This window comes from Leucoraja erinacea, chromosome 2 (genome assembly GCF_028641065.1).
Source record: "Leucoraja erinacea ecotype New England chromosome 2, Leri_hhj_1, whole genome shotgun sequence".
NCBI classification, from domain to species: Eukaryota; Metazoa; Chordata; class Chondrichthyes; order Rajiformes; family Rajidae; genus Leucoraja; species Leucoraja erinaceus.
The window spans coordinates 43,061,504-43,083,693 of NC_073378.1; the positions used below are offsets into that span (position 1 = coordinate 43,061,504).

The window sequence follows — 22,190 nt, forward strand, 5'->3', positions numbered from 1 at the left end:
ATTAGCAGCTTTAAAAATCCACTTAATCAAACATAGTATTGCTTCAACAAATTTCTGTCTACTCTCCCTGATTAATTTGTTGCTTAAGGTTTCAATCATCCCTTTGAATGGATATGAATAGTCCCCCTCCCCCACCACCACCATAGTTAAACGAACTGGTATGTAATAGCTTGCCATTTATTGTTTTATTTTTAAACAATGGAGCCACATTTGCAGTATGCCAAACCTTTGGCTCCAGTCCTGTAGCAGAGAAGATTTTCTCTCCTTGCTTTCATTAAAAAGATTAGATTTATTACATTTGAGCATGGTGATTTACACATTTTAACGAAAATATATAAAGGATTGAGTGAACACTTCCTCGTGAGTAGATAATAAGGAACTGCAGATGCTGGAATCGTGAGCAAAACACAAAATGCTAGGGGAACTCAGCGGGTCAGGAAGCATCTATGGAGGGAATGAATAGGCAGTGTTTCATGTCAGGACCCTTCTTCAGACTGAATGTTGGAAAAAGCTAGAAAAAGGTCGAAGGCTGGGGCTGTAGGTGGATACAGATGAGAGAGGACTTTGATTATAACATGGATGGAGTAAGTAACAAAAGCTAGAGATGAAGACTAGCAGAGATATTTCCAAAATGATCCATACCATTTAACCTCCAAAGTTGACTGAAGACAGACACAAAAAGCTGGAGTAACTCAGGGGGTCAGGCAGCATCTCTGGAGAAAAGGAATAGGTGACGTTTCAGATCGCGAGAATTTTACTTCTGCCCGTAAGAGAAATAAAATGACTGGTGTAAAGTGAATCGAACTTCAGAATCAGTCTTTCTATTTTCTAATTACACTAAGGATTCAAAATAACCCTGAATTGCAATTGCCTGTAAAGACCTAGATGTTTAACTATATTTGTTCTTTATACTTGTTGGAAATTAAGGAATTAATTAACCCTCACTAATAGTTATGTAAAAAAACTATTCTAAATTACATTTGTAGGCTCCAGTGGAACATTAGTGCTGCAAAGGATGGATTGGGCCAAATGACCCATTCTATATCATATGGCATGTGTAAACGACGTATCCATTCCTAAGCTTCGCTTGAATAAAGGTTTTGAACAAAATTAAGTAAACTTCAGCTAAACTAAGTTTCAAGTCCATTTCACTTTCCTGCTGACTATAAGAAAGGCTTACAACTGCCAGTTCAGGTTATTTTCAAGGTCCTAACACTAGCTCAGCAATTGTAACTTTCCAGCAAGAAGCTGGATTTTGTGCTCTACATATTTTTCTACTTATAATGACTGATATGAATATTACAGGTTGGAATATATATGTAACCAAGAAGTATATTTGCATCAGGAATATTCATTGTTTCTGATATAATGTAATGAAAACACACAGCTGAATTCACAGCAACACCACTGACAATCATGTAACCAATAATTTAAAAAATATATAATGATATGAGTCTCACAATATATAATTCACACATGCACCGTGAAGCAAAAGGGCAATGACAGTAAAATCAAATGCTTCCTGATAGGGGAGATGGACTGAGTACTTTAGAATCTAGAGAGACGATTGTATCTAGGTCACCTTTGTCTCCTGTAATGGTGACTGTATTGTTGCTTTCACAAAAGCTCTATAATTATTCTTACCTTCAAGAGTTCATTCATGCTACACCACTACAAGCCATCAGACAGCCACACTGTATAGGAATTACAAGCTTGCTAGTTAGCCTATATATTTAATGCAATGCACATTATAAGATTTTGGTCTAGGTATTGTGTTCACACTGATGGTGAACCTGTCAATGCTCCCCACCATCAATCAGATAACAGTTAAAGCTTGAGAATACACAAAGAAATGCAGAATTTCGCAGCTGCAATCAATGAGTTTGCTATTGAAGTTTTGACAAATATCCCCTCCCTTCATCTAAATGATATGAACTTTTGACGTGCTCTCTGTGATAAGCCTTGGAAAGGTTAAGCAATGTTGACAGAGATATTTTAGAGAAATTATCAATAATTACTCGAACAACCTCTCTGGTTCTGAAAAACTAATTTATATTTGGTAATCTCAATTTTAATAACCATGGTAAAACCTCAATTGATACTTAAATATATACATTTTATACATATATAAAATAGATACATTTTACTTTCTGTTCTTTCATAAAAAAGAACCAATAAACCCGCTCACTATTTTCTGATTTATTGTCTTTAAGAATACAACAATCTGATTCACCAGGGCAATTGTGTTTATGGATTGTGGGGAGAAGGTAAAAACTGGGCCGTGTGGGGCTGAGGTTGGAGGCATTGGAGGGCCGACAGCCAGAAGTGATGAAATCAGAAATGGTCCGTGAGATTATGGCCTGGTGATCGTCTGTGGGATCATGGTCCTAGAATAAGTAGGAGGAGGTGTCCGAGAGTTGTCGCCTGGCCTCAGCGTGGTAGAGGTTAGCTCGCCGGACTACCACGGCACCTCCCTTGCTAGCGGGTTTGATGATAATGTTGGGGTTGTTGCAGAGTGAGCGGGGAAGGTAAAACTGGGCCGTGTGGGCTGACAGGGAAACACCGACCGTTAGCAATAAAAAGGGTTGGAGGCTGTCTCGGGGAGTCCAAGAGGAGAGGGACCAGTGGAGACAGGAGAAGGGACCACCACTGGGTGGTGACGACTCCTTCCCATAGAAAAAGGCACGGATGCGGAGGCAATGGAGAAGGTAAAACTGGGCCGTGCGGGCTGGGGAAAGATAAGGTTGGAGGCTTTCGAGGGCAGACAGCTGGAAGTGATTAACTTAGAAATGGTCTGTGAGATTATGGCCTGGTGCTCATCTGTGGGATCATGGTTGAAGGATAAGTAGGAGGAGGTGTCCGTGAGTTGGTGCTTGGCCTCAGTGGGGTAGAGGTCAGCTCATCAGACTACCACAGCACCTCCCTTGTCAGCGGGTTTGATGATAATGTTGGGGTTGCTGCAGAGTGAGCGGGGAAGGTAAAACTGGGCCATGCGGGCTGGGGAAAGATAAGGTTGGAGGCTTTGGAGGGCAGACAGCTGGAAGTGATTAACTGGTCTGGTGCTCATGGTGAAAGATAAGGTTGGAGGCTTTGGAGGGCAGTTACAGCCTGAAGTGATAAAATCAGAAATTGGCTGTGAGAGGGTCATGACCCATCACCCATTCCTTCTCTTCAGTGATGCTGCCAGTCCTGCTAAGTTACTCCAGCATTTTGTGTCTATCTTTGGTTTAAACCAGCATCTGCAGTTCCTTCCTACACAATCTGATTGACCATTCAGCTAAACTGGTAACATCACTGTTGCTGGGTAGCAGAGATTGCCTGTAGCAGATTTCAGAAAGTAATTAACATTAGGCAAAGTGAAAGCCATGCCATGGATAATTACTGGATTTTTGTAACAGGTTTCTTTGACGCTAATAGCAGTGCTGTCACTTTACTATTGATAGGCCTGAATCTTTGAATCTTGAAAACTGAATGCAGTGCACTACTCATTTATAAAATTCATCACCACTATCCATATACTCATTCAAATATAGTGACAACCAAAGAAAATCTATGTTGGCTACGTGGACTATGGGTGACAATGTATGATGCCTTGAGTAGGAAGACAGACATCTTAGCCTTGTCGTTGTAGTACGTTACCCAACTCCTCAAGTGAGTGGAAGGAAGGAAGGAAATGTGGCTTGTCTATGAGAGAAAAGCATCAACAAAACAGAAATTCTATTCTACTCAATAACACGCCCACTTGGTGACCAAAACTGCTCAATACTCTAAATGTGGCCTCACCATTGTCTTACATAATTGTAACATGATCTCCCAACTTCTAAACTGATGAAGGAAAATGTGCCTAAAGCCTTTTTGACCACCCTACTTACTTATGACGCCACTTTTAAGGAACAATGTACTTGCACTCCTAGATACCTCTGGTCTACAACACTCCCCAAAGCCCTACCATTCACTATGTGGTTCGCCCCCTTGTTAGACTTGGTTGTCTTCGTGGGTGACTTTAAGTACCCCTACATTGACCGGGACTTCCTCAGTGCCATAGGCTTAGACGAGCCAGAATGTGTTTGGTGTATCTATGAGTGCTTCTTGAAACAGTATGTGGATAGTACAACCTGAGAAGGGAATACACACATGACCTTCTGTTGGGAAATGAGCCTGGCTAGGTCACCAGTAGGTCACTTTGGTGGAAGAGCATTTCACAACTCCGTAAGTTTTAAAATTGTTTTGCATGATAAGTCTAGTCTCGCAGAAAGGTACTAAATTGGAGTAAAGCAAATTAGAATGTTATTGGATACATTGGAAGCAGTTGTTATTGGGTAAGCACACAACTGACAAATGGGAATGGTTGACTCAAAAAGCAGGAGTAACTCAGCGGGTCAGACAGCATCTATAGAGAAAAGGAATAGGTGACGTATCAGGTCAAAACCTTCAGACTGAGAGTCAGGGGAAAGGGGAAACAAATCTTATAGATATAGATGATGATATAAAAGATTGTTCCCGATGTAAAGTCCAAATGAATAAAAGAAATCCTTTAAAACAAAGAACTGCACACAGGCCCCTCTTGTGGCCGGTTCATGGTTAGGATCAGAGGGTATGGAGAGAAGGCAGGTACGGGATACTGAGTTGGATGATCAGCCATGATCATATTAAATGGCGGTGCAGGCTCGAAGGGCCGAATGGCCTACTCCTGCACCTAATTTCTATGTTTCTATGTTTCTATGTTTCTAAAAGAGTAATGATGAAAATGGAAACAGGCCATAGTTAGCTGTGAGCTAGGTTTAAATGAGTTACAGACAATGAAACTTACCACGACACACTGAGTTATTCCAGCATTTTGTGTCTATCTTCAGCATTAACCAGCAACTGCAGTTCCTTCTTACCCAAAACAGACAGATGGCTCTTCTCTTATATCTTAGTGATTCCTTTTGTAGTAGGATGACTTGTTGGACCAAGTCTGAAGGCATAAGAGTCAACATTTTAGATGGCATAGAGGTGGACTCAGGCATTGGCTCAGGATGTCAGAGGTTATGGGGTGGAGGCAGCAGAATCGGGTTAGGAAGGAGAGTTAGATCAGCCATGATTGAATGGCAGAGAAGATGGGCTGAATGGCCTAATTCTGCTCCTATCACTTATGACTTTATGACAAAAATAGACATATTTGTTTTCCTTTCCCTGACATATTTTAGAAACATTGTTTTACCTGAACAAATAAATAACATTTATTGATTTTAATTTTACAAATGTTACGGTATGCTTTGATTTCATGATCTTCGCATCAGACCCACACCACTGCACATGATGTTTATTTTACAAGGGACTATTTTTTTTCAGTTGGAAAAGTAAACTGGACAATAATATAGACCAGAACACTGGTATATAATGAACTGCGCTTTGATTCTCCGATGCAACAATGTTTGTATTAGGGTGTATTAGTTAAGAAGAGAAGTAGGACAGACCTGATTGTTTTCTCTGGAGAATCGAAGGTTGTGGGCCGACCTGACAACTGTACATAAACTTATGACAGGCATAGGGACGGTAGATATTACAGAGCTTTTTTCTCAGGGTGAAATTGTCAAATAATGGAAGGAATAGGTTTAAGGTAAGAGGGGAATAGTTTGAAGACCATTCGCAAGGCACGTTTATTGCAAGGAGAGTGCTAAGTACCTGGAAGCAAGAACGGAACTCACTATCAAAACATGGAGGGGACGGGGGACACAATTTTTTGGCGGCCGCGCGCGCATGCGCACACTCACACACGTGCGCGAGGCTTCGGAGGCTCAATCCAGCGCTAAATACAGCTCAACTGCCTGTCTCACCAGGTTAACTACAGCCCTGTCTGGACTGACGGGATACCAGCACTGCTTCTCTGCGCTGGCCATATTTCCCGCAAGCCCAGGCAGGTTAACCTGGCGGGGATGTCGCCCATCTCTCAAAACATGGGGGGGGACGTGTCCCCTCTGGCCCCCTCCGGGTTTTCCGTCCCTGCCTGGAAGGTGGTGCCTGGGAAGATAGTAGTAGCAGATACAATAGCCATGTTTAAAGGGGATTCCGACAATCAGACAAACGCAGGGGATGGGTGGATAGGTATCTTGTGCAGACAGATGAGATAGGTATCTTGTGCAGACAGATGGGGCAGATGTGGCATCTTTGGTGTTGGTGTAGAGTTCTGTATTGAACTGTGTTTAATAATAATAATAATAAATTTTATTTTCGGGCACTTTTCAAATCTCAAGGTCACCTTACAAAGATTAAACAGAAGAGAAAAAAAACATATAGTCGGAGAAAAATAAATAATAAGGACATCATCAATACACAAATTAAAGATAGAAATCGCTCCAAAGACACAAAATCAAAAAATCAAATAAAACACAATGTGAAGAGAGAGCAGCGGCAGCTAAAGCGCGCCAGCGTACACTCTCTCTTCCGACAGCCATCTTGGACACAGACTAACAAAGTACCTTACACACAGAAAAATCACCCCCCCACAGTGTGTTTAGTGCCTGTTGCTGAAATAAGACAATGATTCAGTGTTACACAATAACATGCTCTAAAATCTGAGTTTCTAGTTGAGTGGAGAGTGTTAGTTTGCGTAGTTGCATGACTTTTCCACTCTGGAATCCGTCTATTCTTGAATGAAAATGTTTTTTTTTTAATGCGGTACTTTCATTGTGGAGTACCTCAATAGTCAGGGTAAATGTTCAGCCATTTATCAAGGCAAACGTTCAGCCAGTGCCACTCAAAAATATCTGTAATCAATGCATTCAGAAAATTGCAAGACAAACTTTTGCAAGGACTTGTGTAGGTAGGAACTGCAGATGCTGATTTAAACTGAAGATAGACACAAAAAGCTGGAGTAACTCAGCAGGACAGGCAGCATCTCTGGAGCGAAGGAATGGGTGGTATTTCAGACTGAAGAAGGGTCTCGACCTGAAACGTCGCCCATTCTTTCTCTCCAGAGATGCTGCCTGCCCCGCTGAGTTACTCAAGCTTTTTGTGTCTGTCTGTTACAAGGACTTCCCTGGTTTATTACAAAACATTTTCAGGAAATATACTGTGGGAAAATGTATTAATGTATTATGTAATCTCTCTTTTTAGGCCTTGCGTTTCACCTTAAGGGTTCCTATTTCAAAGCTGATGATAAAAGATCAACGTATACAAGTCCATTTTTTAGTATCCTTCTGTGTCCTTTAAATTCTCCGTTTCTGATCATATGCGCATCTGAAAATGCTTCAAGTTTAAAGGCAATATCTAAATATTCCAGTTTAGTGCTGCATACCATTTGAGCTCCTCTTCTGCCATCTGAACTAATTTTATTTTATAAACTGCGTTTTAGTATATTTAAACAATGCATTGTCAAACCTTTATTTATTTTTAACTTCTAATCAATACTAGTGCGATGTCTTTGTCAGAGATAATATGATTTCTCTCTTTCTGAGCTCTAATTCTCTATGCTTACAAATCCAGAAGTGCTGGAAGATGAAAAAAGGGAAAAAATCAATAAAAACTGAGTGAATAATTAAATACATAGAATGAAGTGTACCCCAGGAAACCAAGAACTGACATCAAGGCTCAAGAAACAGATATGCATATTGATTATGTGTTATTTTGGGCATGTTTTGTAACTGGGGAGGAAAATTATATGATAGTGAACTCTTCTTTAAGTCACCCAACACTGAGTTGCAGTCTGAGAGGTGCAGAGCAATTCAAAACTAATCTCAAAGATCTGCGCTCTACCTATACTATTGGGCTGGATTGTAGGTCATCTTTCCTATGTCCTCCCACCCACAGCTCCACAACCTGACTGCGCCCTACCGCTGTTTTAGCCTTTAGTGGCCACGTTGTTGAGAACAACAGGGCAGCACAGTGGCGCAGCAGTAGAGTTGCTGCATTACAGCAACAGAGACCCAGGTTCGATCCTGACTATGAGTGCTGTCTGTACGGAGCTTGTACATTCTCCCCGTGACCGTGTGGGTTTTCCCCGGGTGCTCCATTTTCCTCCCACACTCCAAAGATGTGCAGATTTGTAGGTTAAATGGCTTTGGTAAAGATGATAAATTGTTCCTAGTGTAGGCTAGTGCTAAGTGTACGGGTATCAGTGGTCGGAGCAAACTCGATGGGCTGAAGGGCCTGTTTCCACACTGCATCTCTAAACTAAACTAAACAATCAAACCCCCATTTAGTGGTTTGCAAACTGGCACCTGGATGATGCAGTCCGTGGCCATATCCCCAACGCTGCCCTGAACACCTTCATAAGTTCACGTTAGGAGTAGAATTAGGCAATTAGGCCCATCGCCTCTACTCCGCCATTCAATCATGGCTGATCTCTGCCATCTAATCTCATTTTCCTGCCTTCTCCCCATAACCCTTGACACCCGTTCTAAACAACAACTTGTCTATCTCTGCCTTAAAAATATCCATTGTCCTGGCCTCCACAGCCTTCTGTGGCAATGAGTTTCACAGATTAACTACCCTCTGACTGAAGAACTTCCTCCTCAACTCTTTTTTAGAAGAGCGCCCTTTAATTCTGATTTGGCAGCATCAGATGCCAAACATCTGCTTCACTGTTTTAAATGTCTCTTTTAAAGTGCCTTTATCACCATTCTTTGCATCGGTGCTTCTTTATCGGTGCATATTTATTACTATTGTTATCAGTTAGACTAATCTATAACGTGTTGCTATATTCCACTTTGAAAATGTAATCTGTCTAAGAAAAATGGGTGCTTTTAATGTCTCTGAGGTTTAACATTCTTTTTTTGTCAGTTTCCAGTCTATGCCACATCATTGATTGTTAAGAATTTACATTTATATAGTGCATTTCATAACCTGCTGAGTATATTAAAAATATTTCACACCCAGTAAGGTTTTTTTTTAAACTGCAGACTTGGTTGTAATGTAGAATATTTGACTTTTCCTTTTTTGAAATGTTATACATTGGAATAATTTTTGACTTTTCTCCCAGTTTCACTGTTTAAATTGACTTTCAGCATAGCTTTGCAGTAGCATTAATTTTAGGTTCATTGAATTATGTAAATTACTTCTTGGAGCAGCAGATGCCAAATGGGATTTGATGGGCATGTGAGGCAGAATATATTACAGGTTTTCAAGAAGTGGAAATGATAGGATTACTTTGCTAGGAGTCGGCATGCATCTGATGGGCTGAATATCCCGTTCTGTGTTGTAATACATAAGTGATTATGATTATTTTTTCTTTAAGAAAGAACTGCAGATACTGGAAATATCGAAGGTAGACAAAAATTCTGGAGAAACTCAGTATATATAAAGAGAAAGAATAGGCGAAATTTCAGGTCGAGACCCGTCTTCAGACTGATGTCGGGGGGGGGGGGGGGGAAGGGGGGGGGGAGAAAGGAAGAGGCGGAGACAGTAGGCTTGTGGGAGAACTGGGAAGGGAGGGAGAGGGGAAGGAGGGAGAAAGCAAGGACTATCTGAAATTGGAGGAGTCAATGTTCATACCGCTGGGGTGTAAACTACCCAAGCGAAATATGAGGTGCTGTTCCTCCAATTTGCGCTGGGCCTCACTCTGGCAATGGAGGAGGCCCAGGACAGAAAGGTTGGATTCGGAATGGGAGGGGGAGTTGAAGTGCTGAGCAACCGGGAAATCAGGTTGGTTATTGCGAACTGAGCGGAGGTGTTGGGCAAAGCGATCGCCAAGACTGCGCTTCTGTCTTCGTGTTTTGTCTCATTTATATTCCTTTTTTTTAGATTATGTATGACCACTTGCAGAGTTTAAAGAATGTAGGAACACAGTAATGTCCATCCACCATGGGAATCTGAAAGATTCTGAGTACACCATAATGTACAAGCATTCAATGATTAAACTAACTGAAGATTTGAAAAACCATTAGTTCAGTGACGGTAAGTCGTCTCTTGATATCAAAAAAAAATAATCACAGGTAGAATACAAAGATCTGCATTCATGTTTCATAGATTTATTGTTAAATGCAGTGTGGTTAAATTCCATGGTCTAATTAAATGCTGTAATAATGAGTCCTGAAGAGCAAATACAATATTAATGTTTGACTACTTGTGGAGGATAGACATGAATAAAGAACATAACCACTGCCTCTAATCATTTTGCGAGTGATATAGTTCCCCCTTAATTTATTCTACCAATACTCTGGTCTTAAGATTTATTTGGATAAAGTACTTGACTTTTTAGCAATTGAGTATAAGCTTTACCTTCTCCACAAAATCCATAAACACATCTGCCCTGGCAGGCCCAATGTTCCTGCTTGCTCCTGTCCCACGGAAATGATTTCCACGTACCTCGACTCCATCCTATCCGTCAACCCTCACTTGTGTCTCCTCGGTACCCGGCAGCTCCAACTTTGCTCCACCTCTAGTCACAAGACACATGAGTCCCCTAGTCCTTAACTTCCACCCCCATCAGCCGTCGCACACAACACATAATCCTCCGAAATTTCCACCACCTGCAACGGGATCCCACCACTAGCCACATTTTCCCATCTCCACCCTTTTCCGCTTTCCGCAGAGACGGAACTCCCTGGTTAACTTATCCCTTCCCACCCAAACCATCCCCTCCCCAGAAACCTTCCCCTGCAACCGCAATAGATGCAACACCAGATGTTATCCTCCTCCCTCGACTCTGTCCAGGGACCCCGACTCTGTCCAGGGACCCCGACAGTCCTTTCAGGTTAAACAGAGGTTCACTTGCACCTCCTCCAACCTCATCTACTGTATGCGTTGTTCAAGATGTGGACTCTTATACATCAGCGAGACCAAACGCAGACTGGGTGATGGTTTCGCGGAACACCTTCGCTCAGCCCACCTGAACCCACCTGATCTCCCAGTTGCTGGACACTCTAACTATCCTTCCCATTCCTACACAGACCTTTCTGTCCTAGGTTTCCTCCATTGTCCGAGTGAGGATAAACAAAAATTGAAGGAACCGCATCTCTTATTTTGCTTGGGCAGCTTACAGCCCAGTGGTATAATATTTGATTTCTCTCACTTCAGGTAGCCCCAGCATTCCCTCTCTCTCTATCCCTCCCACATCCAAGTCGCACTAGTTTCTCGTTTTCTCCCTACAAACAACTAGCAATGGCCTGTTTCCTTTATCATTGTTACTTTTTTGCATATCTTTTATTCATTGTTCTTTATCTCTCCACATCATCGTCTATATCTAGCGTTTCCGTTATCCCTAACCAGTCTGAAGAAAGGTCTCAACCAGAAACGTCACCCATTCCTTCCCTCCAGAGATGCTGCCTGTCCCGTTGAGTTACTTCAGCTTTTTGTGTCTATCGTAAGTTTTAGGGTGTCATGTTACAGTGGTACAAAATGTTGGTTAGCTGCAGTTGGAGTATTATATGCAGTTCTGATCACAAAATGCAGTGAAGATGTAACTAAGGAAGAGAGGGTGCAATAAAAAAGTTTGAAGAAGGGTCCCGACCTGAAAAGACACATCCATGTTTTCCACATATGCTGCTTGACTCACTGAGTTACTCCAGAACACTGTGTCTTTTTTTTCACAATGATGTTACTTGGATTGGAGGGCTTGAGTTTTAAGGAGAGACTGGATAGGGTGGGACAGTTTTTCCAGGAAGGAAAGTGGCTGCAAGGTGATATGACGGAGTTGTATAAAATTATGTGAGACATAAGGTAGATAGCCAGTGTTTGTTTCCCATGCAAGGGCTGTCTAAAACTAGAAGGCATAGGTTTAAGATGAGAAAGAAGGTTTAAAGGGACAGGGGTATATGCAAGGCATAAGAGGATATGGAATCAATGCAGGACAGTGGGATTTTACTTCGGAGTCACGTGAGTGACTACGTGAAGAAGCCCGCTCAGTGCGCAAGTGCGGCATTATCGTCCAGCTGTGCACACGCGGCCCAGCGGGAGTCGGGCGCTCCCGCAAACCAGCCTGAAATAAGGAACGTTAGGTAAGTACCTACCTTAATCGGGCCTTGTGTTTTTTGCTCCAGGGGGAGCAAAGCAGCAGAGGAAGCGGCCCCTGTTCGACTCCAGCGAAGGAGCCGACAGTAGAGGGGGATAGGCGCAAACGGGACTGCACACGCTGCGGACCACTGACAGGGAGCTGCGCTGATACCGGTCCGCTGAACAGCTGTTCAGTTAACAGCAGCGGACCGGAGGGAAATTTAAAAACCCGACCGGCACCCCTGCAGACTACTGACAAGGAGAATCGCCGCCCGGGAACCGCTACAATGCCGCCCAAAAACGGCAGGCAGCCTCTAACTACAGGTAAGACAACCTTACCAAAAATACAGGTTCTACAGGAATTAACTTTCCTCCAACACTGGAACAGGCTGGAGACAGCAAAAACAAGTATGTCTGTCTCCCCAAGCCAGAGGAGGTCATGGAGCTCAAAACCTCCAGGAAAACGAGGGGTCACTGGCTGAATGCCAAGGGAGCTGACACTCCTACCCCAGTGCTATTGCACTAGCCATCTCCCTTGTCGAGGGATTGATGCGACAACGGAGGTAGGGCATATGCCTCCTCCAATTTATAGCACCCCCTTTTGCTCCCTCTTTTGAGGCTAGCTAAGGAGGCCAGGGCTGGGCTGGCTTAACCGCTGGGCAGGCGGACGAGAACAGGAGTATGCCAGGGGAGCAGGATCAGGAAGAGCTACTGGGTGTCGTGGGCCACTACATGGCTCCTCCACGCGACCATCTTTCCAACAAAGCCCTGCAGGAGAAGGCCTTTCTAGAGGTAAATCTGCAGGCAGCTGGGTCAGCAGACTCGCAGTCAAGAGCTAAAAGCAGCGAATTCTGAAGCTCCTAACACCAAAAATCACCGCCTTTGCTCGTTCCACGGATCATACTCACCTGGCAGGCGAGACGCCATGATCACCAAGGTGGTTCTCCCAGGACGAGGCTATCCCATTGCACTTCGAGTGTGCTGACGCCTAAGATGTTCCCAAATGCGGGATACTCGACTGCCATTTGTGGCATATAAGACCTGCCCTCAACCCCAAATATGCGGGGCTATGCAAAACCGCTGCAGCGGGAAGAGAGGCAGCTAAACCTGTGTGCCTCATGAGGGCAGGCCCGGGAACGAGCAGGACATCTCATCCAACACCCAGCTGGCAGCACCCCTCGGCATCCACCAGTCAACACCCACATCCAAGGACTGGTGAAAGCAAGGGACCGCTGCTTATTACCCCCAAAGGTCTTTTTAGACAGGGGCCCAGAGCGGAACCATTGGAAGATGCGCCGCCCCACCGACAGCACCAGCGTACCAACAAAGCAGAGCCTTCATGAAAAAACAATGAACATGGAGGTGGGTAGTCTGGTTCCTCCCAGTTTACACAAAATAAGGGTGCTCTACTAACTGCGGGGGGGCATTTACACTTGTTGAAAGAAGCATGGGGTGCTGTCACAAATAACAAATATATACTCAACAGTATTAGTGGATAAAAACTTGAATTCAAATTGGGCATATTACCGCCAGTTCAGCAATGCGCCCAAAGGGCATTTTTCCCTCTAAGAAAGAGAAGTGAGAAGGTCAAGCTGAACTAGAAAGGCTCATTACAAAAGGGATCATGGGAGCAAACATGAACCATTGGAATTTGTATCGAATATATTCACCAAAACTACAAACGATGGTGAATGTAGCATCATCATTGACCTAATATCACTAAATAAATCTGTTGAGTATATACACTTTAAGATGGAGATGTTTTGTCACTGCCAGACATCTGATCTCCAAAGGATACCTTATGGCAAGCATTGATATGGAAGATGCATACTATCTTATAACCATACACAAGGATCATTGTAGATACCTAAAAATTTATCTGGATGGGGCAACTATGGGAGTATACAGCATTCCCAATAGAAACATAGAAACATAGAAATTAGGTGCAGGAGTAGGCCATTCGGCCCTTCGAGCCTGCACCGCCATTTAATATGATCATGGCTGATCATCCAACTCAGTATCCCGTACCTGCCTTTTCTCCATACCCTCTGATCCCCTTGGCCACAAGGGCCACATCTAACTCCCTCTTAAATATAGCCAATGAACTGGCCTCAACTACCCTCTGTGGCAGAGAGTTCCAGAGATTCACCACTCTCTGTGTGAAAAAAAATTCTCCTCATCTCGGTTCTAAAGGATTTCCCCCTTATCCTTAAGCTGTGACCCCTTGTCCTGGACTTCCCCAACATCGGAAACAATCTTCCTGCATCTAGCCTGTCCAACCCCTTAAGAATTTTGTAAGTTTCTATAAGATCCCCTCTCAATCTCCTAAACTCTAGAGAGTATAAACCAAGTCTATCCAGTCGTTTCTTCATAAGACAGTCCTGACATCCCAGGAATCAGTCTGGTGAACCTTCTCTGCACTCCCTCTATGGCAATAATGTCCTTCCTCAGATTTGGAGACCAAAACTGCACGCAATACTCCAGGTGTGGTCTCACCAAGACCCTATACAACTGCAGTAGAACCTCCCTGCTCCTATACTCAAATCCTCTTGCTATGAAAGCCAACATGCCATTCGCTTTCTTTACTGGCTGCTGCACCTGCAGGTTAGAGCAACAATGGTCTAACCTCAGCCCTAAACTAATTACAAAAATACTAAAAATAGCCATGAAAATATTAAGAAAACAAGCATAATCATGGCATATATTGGATGATATCCTCATATTAGGGAAAAACAAAGGAATTAGCTGTGGCAGCAGTTTCTAGCTACGAAACAGCTCCTTAAAACACTGAGGTTCATCCTACACCCAGATAAACCAAAATTGAAGCCGTTAACTACCATGGATTATCTGGGCTTTAATATCAATTCTATCCATATGACTGTTACTTTGCCAAGGTGCTCGGGTCACTATAATCAAATCATGAATGTACCCACTGAAGCTATATCAGAATTACAGTGGTGGGCAGACAATGTTTGGCATAGTTTCAGCCCTATTATTATCACCAATCCTAACTTGGTTATTAAAAACCGATGCCAGTGCTTTAGGCTGGGGAGCAACTAACTCCATATCCAGCACAGGTAACAGATGGACCAATTCAGAATCATCGTTACTGCACACACCGGGCATCAACTATTTGGGATTGGTGGTCGCCTATTGGGTTAAAAGCATATGCATTCAAATGCAGCACGTGCATATACGGTTACGGATTGATAATACTATGGTGGTGGCTTATATTAACCATATGGGGAGCATAAAATCATTATCGTGCAACAAATTGGTCAAACAGATCTGGCAATGGTGTGTCAAAAGACATTTTTAACTATCGGCTGCCTATCTCCTAGGTAAGCTAGAACACAGTGGGAGACACCACGTCACGGGGGAAAATTTATGATAACATTGAATGGATGTCAAACCCAAAATATCTGCTAAAGGTATTAAGCAATTTGAACGCCAGGTATCAATTTGGTTGCAACAAAACGGAATCACCAATAACCTATGTATGTGACTTAGGAACCAGATAAGAGGCAGCAGCGGTAGATGCCTACACGCTGGATAGGGGGAATTTCTGCTTTTGCTTCCCTCCCTTCTGCCTCATCAGTTGGGCACTTTGCAATACAGATGGAATCTGCCTCCGGGATATAGAAGGTGCCCGACCGACCTACATAGCCATGGTTCCCAGTTCATCACGACGTGGTGGTCGAGTCACCTATGGATTTCCCTAGTGGACCATGGTTGTTGACTCACCCAGTATCAGGCATAAGCCACCCATGCCATGAACACATCAAACTCCTGGGTTGTAGGTTTTGAATAGACCTTACCAGGGACTGGGATTATCCAAATGAACCATTACCACCATGTTGGCATCCCTGCGAACAGTCACCAAGAGCAAACATGGGGAAAAATACTGCCACGAAGCAGGGACAACATACCAAACTATTCAACCACTGACGTATTGGAGTTCCTGGACCATCTACACCATGATGAAAAGGTGAGTTACAGTGCCGTAAATACAGCACGAAGCGCCCTGTCTGCTTATCTAAAAACAGCAGGACAGCAGAGCATGGGATCCCATCTACTGAAGATAAAACTTATGAAGGGCAATTATAATAACAAGCCCCAAAAACCCAGGTATACCCATGCATGGGATATCAGTGTGATATTGACATATCTCAGAGAATGGCACCAGCTAGATCCCTCAGTCTTGCACAATCTATGTTAAAAACGCTCATGCTTATGGCTCTCGTATCCGCTCACAGAGTCCAGTCACTCCATAAAACTAGACTGGATAACATGGTGATTACCCCAGACCGCATCACGTTCATCATTCTAGGTCTGGTAAAAACCTAAGCGACCAGGAACGCCCTATTCACTGGTGGTATTCCGGGCCTACCCACCAGAGTCCAGGTTGAGTGTGGTGACCCATCTACAACAATATATAGACACAACCCACAATCTTAGAGGGAGAGGAAAAGCCTATGGGTCAACCACAAGAAACCCCAAGACGGGGTAACGAGCCAAACCACTTCAAGGTGGCTCAAACAGGTACTGAAAGCTGCCGGAATAGATAATAATACATTTAGAATCCCATTCCACTAGGGCAGCATTGATATCAGCGGCTAAACGAATGGCATCCCGATTGACCACATTCTCAATACGGCAGGATGGTCAAGGGAAACGACGTTCAGAATATTTTTATTGTAAACCGTTGATAAGCCTGATTTAATTGCAGACAGAATATTACAAACTGCAAATATTTAATTTAAGCTCAGGGGAGCTATTTATGTTGTTATTGTTAACAAATACCTTTCTGTTTCTTGAGAAAGCAGATCCATTGGTTGATTACGATAACACTTCCTCCCTCAAGAACTTCGGCAGTGAGTAAAATAAAACTGTTACACGGTTTGAAATCACAGACCTTTGAAATCTTCACGTAGTCACTCACGTGACTCCGAAGTAAAATAGTAAGATTAAACGAGTACTTACCAGTATGAAGTTTGATCTGTATTTTATGAGGAGTTACGATGAGGGATTACGTGCCCTCCGCTCCACCCTCATTATATAGATCAAACTAATAAACTGATGTCTCACTGATCTTTACTATGTTTACTTCAATATTGTGTCTATCTGTGATTCCACACCGCTGCTTCGAAGTATGCCGCACCTGCGCACTGAGCGGGCTTCTTCACGTAATCCCTCATCGTAACTCCTCATAAAATACAGATCAAACTTCATACTGGTAAGTACTCGTTTAATCTTACTATTAATGTAGATAGGCATGAAGGTCACCATAGTTGTGGTGGGCCAATTGATCTATTTCTATACTGTACAAATCTGACTCAATGACTGGATTGCAGAGTTGAATGAATCATATACCACAAGTAGGTGTGTTGCAGTGCTCCATGTCCTCAATAAAATATTTGATCATATGGTTCATGGAGAATGGAAACAGGCTTATTGGCCCTACACATTCATACTAGCCAAGGTGCTTAACCCAGCTAGTCTTACACCTGATCCATATCCTTAAATCCTGTTCTATCCATGTATCTGTCCAGTTGTATTTTAAATATCATAATTGTATCAAAATCTACCACTTCCTCTGGCAGCTCGTTCCATATAACCATATAACAATTACAGCACGGAAACAGGCCATCTCGGCCCTACAAGTCCGCGCCAAAACAACTTTTTTCCCTTAGTCCCACCTGCCTGCACTCATACCATAACCCTCCATTCCCTTCTCATCCATATGCCTATCCAATTTATTTTTAAATGATACCAACGAACCTGCCTCCACCACTTCCACTGGAAGCTCATTCCACACCGCTACCACTCTCTGAGTAAAGAAGTTCCCCCTCATGTTACCCCTAAACTACTGTCCCTTAATTCTGAAGTCATGTCCTCTTGTTTGAATCTTCCCTATTCTCAAAGGGAAAAGCTGATCCACATCAACTCTGTCTATCCCTCTCATCATTTTAAAGACCTCTATCAACTCTCCCCTTAACCTTCTGCGCTCCAGAGAATAAAGACCTAACTTATTCAACCTATCTCTGTAACTTAGTTGTTGAAACCCAGGCAACATTCTAGTAAATCTCCTCTGTACTCTCTCTATTTTGTTGACATCCTTCCTATAATTGGGCAACCAAAATTGTACACCATACTCCAGATTTGGTCTCACCAATGCCTTGTACAATTTTAACATTACATCCCTCTGCATTACATTCCGTATATGGACCACTCTCTGCGTGAACAGATTGCCCCTCTGGTCCCTTATAAGTCTTTCCCCTCTCACCTTAAACCTATGCCCTCAAGTTTTTTTGACTCCCATAACCATCTCCCAGAGAGTTGTGCATCTGTGGAATACTCTGCCACAGAAGGCAGTGGAGGCCAATTCGCTGGATATTTTCAAGAGAGAGTTACATTTTGCTCTTGGGGCTAATTAAATCAAAGGATATGGGGAAAAAACAGTAAAGAGATACTGATTTTAGATGAACAGCCATGATGATATTGAATGGCATTGCTGGCTTGAAGGGCCGAATGGACTATTCCTGCATCTATTTTCTATGTTTCTACACTTGAGTATATGGCAATAAAACTTGACCACTTTATTTTGAAGCATTCATGCATGGTGGAGGTATAATGTAGTCATAGAGTGATACAGTGTGAAAACAGGCCCTTCGGCACAACTTGCCCACACCCGCCAACATGTCCCAGCTACACTACCTGCTTTTGGTTCATATCCCTCCAAACCTGTCCTATCCATATATCAGTCTAACTGTTTCTTAAATTTTGGGATAGTCCCTGCCTCAACTAGCTCCTCTGGTGGCTTGTTCCATACACCCACCACCCTTTGTGTTGAAAAAGTTACCTCTTAAAAATACTTTAAACAAAAAACATTGACATCAGACATCTATAATGCACTAAAACATGATTTTAATACATAAAATTTCAAAATCCAACCCCGCTCCCACAACCTCTCCCAACTCGGTCGCTCCACAGCCTCGCTGGGTAACCCCAAGGCCAGTGATCAGTGACTCCCCACTTTCAAAAACGCTCTGTGGCTCCTGGTTCAGACAGAGCACTGCCAGATGTGAGCAGGGAACTGAGGCCAGTTGTCCATGATGTCTGGATCCCAATGCTCAGCGCTTCGTGTTTCGGAGTTGGCTAATGTTATTGATTTGTAATTAGCCTGATTTGTAATTAGTTGACAAAACCTTAATTTATTAATCTGGAATATCCAGGGGGATGGGATAAATGTAATATTAAAATGACATGCAAGGTTTCAGGCCATCTGTCACACCATACAGCCCCGATGACCCATTATTTTCTTCAGTTAAATATTGGGAAGGTAGCACTATTGTCATTTGCCACTCAACTATTATGTTTGTTTACCTCACTGATTATTTCTAACCCACCCCTCCTCCCCCCAAATTCCTTTGACAGGTTGAATAGAAATATCCCCAATCTTGTTGTTTTATTAATTGAATACATAGATGAACATCCTCAATGATTGCAATCAGATGGAAACAGATTCAGATGCGATGCTTAAGAGCTTGTTCAAAGAAGGGTCATATTTTAAAGGAGTGACAGAGATACTTGCAGGGGAATGCGTGAGGAGGTTATTATTTGTCTTTAGCTTTAGCTTGAACCAGGACATCTGAAGATTCAATGTTTAATACAGTAATTGTGCTGATACTGACTCTAACCAACCACATAATGAATATCATCCATTCTGGAGGTTTTATTTGTCTGACGCCATTTAAACTTCACTTGGATTTCAATCACTTCAATGTAAAAGTAATTGGAAATGGGGAGCATTGGAACAAAAATTTGCCCTCGGTACATAGTAACTGTAATATAATAGAAACATAGAAACATAGAAATTAGGTGCAGGAGTAGGCCATTCGGCCCTTCGAGCCTGCACCGCCATTCAATATGATCATGGCTGATCATCCAACTCAGTATCCCGTACCTGCCTTCTCTCCATACCCTCTGATCCCCTTGGCCACAAGGGCCACATCTAACTCCCTCTTAAATATAGCCAATGAACTGGCCTCAACTACCCTCTGTGGCAGAGAGTTCCAGAGATTCACCACTCTCTGTGTGAAAAAAAAAGTCTCCTCATCTCGGTTTTAAAGGATTTTCCCCTTATCCTTAAGCTGTGACCCCTTGTCCTGGACTCCCCCAACATCGGGAACAATCTTCCTGCATCTAGCCTGTCCAACCCCTTAAGAATTTTGTAAGTTTCTATAAGATCCCCTCTCAATCTCCTAAATTCTAGAGAGTATAAACCAAGTCTATCCAGTCTTTCTTCATAAGACAGTCCTGACATCCCAGGAATCAGTCTGGTGAACCTTCTCTGCACTCCCTCTATGGCAATAATCTCCTTCCTCAGATTTGGAGACCAAAACTGCACGCAATACTCCAGGTGTGGTCTCACCAAGACCCTGTACAACTGCAGTAGAACCTCCCTGCTCCTATACTCAAATCCTCTTGCTATGAAAGCCAACATACCATTCGCTTTCTTTACTGCCTGCTGCACCTGCATGCCTACCTTCAATGACTGGTGCACCATGACACCCAGGTCTCGCTGCATCTCCCCCTTTCCCAATCGGCCACCATTTAGATAATAATCTGCTTTCCCGTTTTTGCCACCAAAATGGATAACCTCACATTTATCCACATTATACTGCATCTGCCAAACATTTGCCCACTCACCCAGCCTATCCAAGTCACCTTGCAGTCTCCTAGCATCCTCCTCACACCTAACACTGCCCCCCAGCTTAGTGTCATCCGCAAACTTGGAGATATTGCCTTCAATTCCCTCATCCAGATCATTAATATATATTGTAAATAGCTGGGGTCCCAGTACTGAGCCTTGCGGTACCCCACTAGTCACTGCCTGCCATTGTGAAAAGGACCCGTTTACTCCTACTCTTTGCTTCCTGTTTGCCAGCCAGTTCTCTATCCACATTAATACTGAACCCCCAATGCCATGTGCTTTAAGTTTGTATACCAATCTCTTATGTGGGACCTTGTCGAAAGCCTTCTGGAAGTCCAGATACACCACATCCACTGGTTCTCCCCTATCCACGCTACTAGTTACATCCTCGAAAAATTCTATAAGATTCGTCAGACATGATTTACCTTTCGTAAATCCATGCTGACTTTGTCCAATGATTTCACCACTTTCCAAATGTGCTGCTATCCCATCTTTATTAACTGACTCTAGCAGTTTCCCCACTACCGATGTTAGACTAACTGGTCTGTAATTCCCCGTTTTCTCTCTCCCTCCCTTCTTAAAAAGTGGGGTTACGTTTGCTACCCGCCAATCCTCTGGAACTACTCCAGAATCTAAAGAGTTTTGAAAGATTATTACTAATGCATCCACTATTTCTGGAGCTACTTCCTTAAGTACTCTGGGATGCAGCCTATCTGGCCCTGGAGATTTATCGGCCTTTAATCCATTCAATTTACCCAACACCACTTCCCGACTAACCTGGATTTCACTCAATTCCTCCACCTCCTTTGACCCGCGGGCCCCTGCTATTTCCGGCAGATCATTTATGTCTTCCTTAGTGAAGACGGAACCAAAGTAGTTATTCAATTGGTCCGCCATATCCTGGTTCCCCATGATCAACTCACCTGTTTCTGACTGCAAGGGACCTACATTTGTTTTAACTAATCTCTTTTTTTTCACATATCTATAAAAACTTTTGCAGTCAGTTTTTATGTTCCCTGCCAGTTTTCTTTCATAATCCATTTTTCCTTTCCTAATTAAGCCCTTCATCCTTACATACATAATAATGTATGCATGTTGGTAGGTGCAATCAAAACAAAGATCTTCTTATCATTGTTGTGTTATGAATACCACAGAAAATATAATGTACTCTCAAGATTACATTAAATAGAATATTATTGTTTCACTATATATTGTTATTGGACTTTGCATTTTGGAAGTCCCAGCTGAGAGGAAGGCAGCAAAATACTGAAAATATTGGGGGTGAAAATGACTTCAGGACATTTTGTTTAGAAAATGAAGGAAATGGTAACAGAATACATACAGTTGAGTGAGTATAATTTTATGGATGAGAAATTGTGTTCGACCAATTGATGCCTTCTTTGACAAAGTAACTAGCATGTTAGATAACAAGGAAGCCAATGGATGTAGCAAATTTTGTAACACATAAAAGATGACCACATTAGATAAGCACCTGTGGACTTGAACGTAATAGGTTAAATCCAGGGGGTCAGATATGGGGCTTTATACGTGGGCCAGATAT

General features: G+C 42.8%; 1 protein-coding gene and 1 pseudogene across 1 annotated transcript in view; one reads left to right on the forward strand and one right to left on the reverse strand.

Moving 5' to 3' along the window:
• Window positions 1–22,190, reverse strand: part of LOC129709424 (G patch domain-containing protein 8) — a 457,275-nt gene that overhangs the window by 46,462 nt on the left and 388,623 nt on the right. The gene's annotated exons all lie outside the window — the stretch shown is intronic.
• On the forward strand, window positions 12,814–12,964 carry LOC129716376 (U1 spliceosomal RNA; annotated as a pseudogene).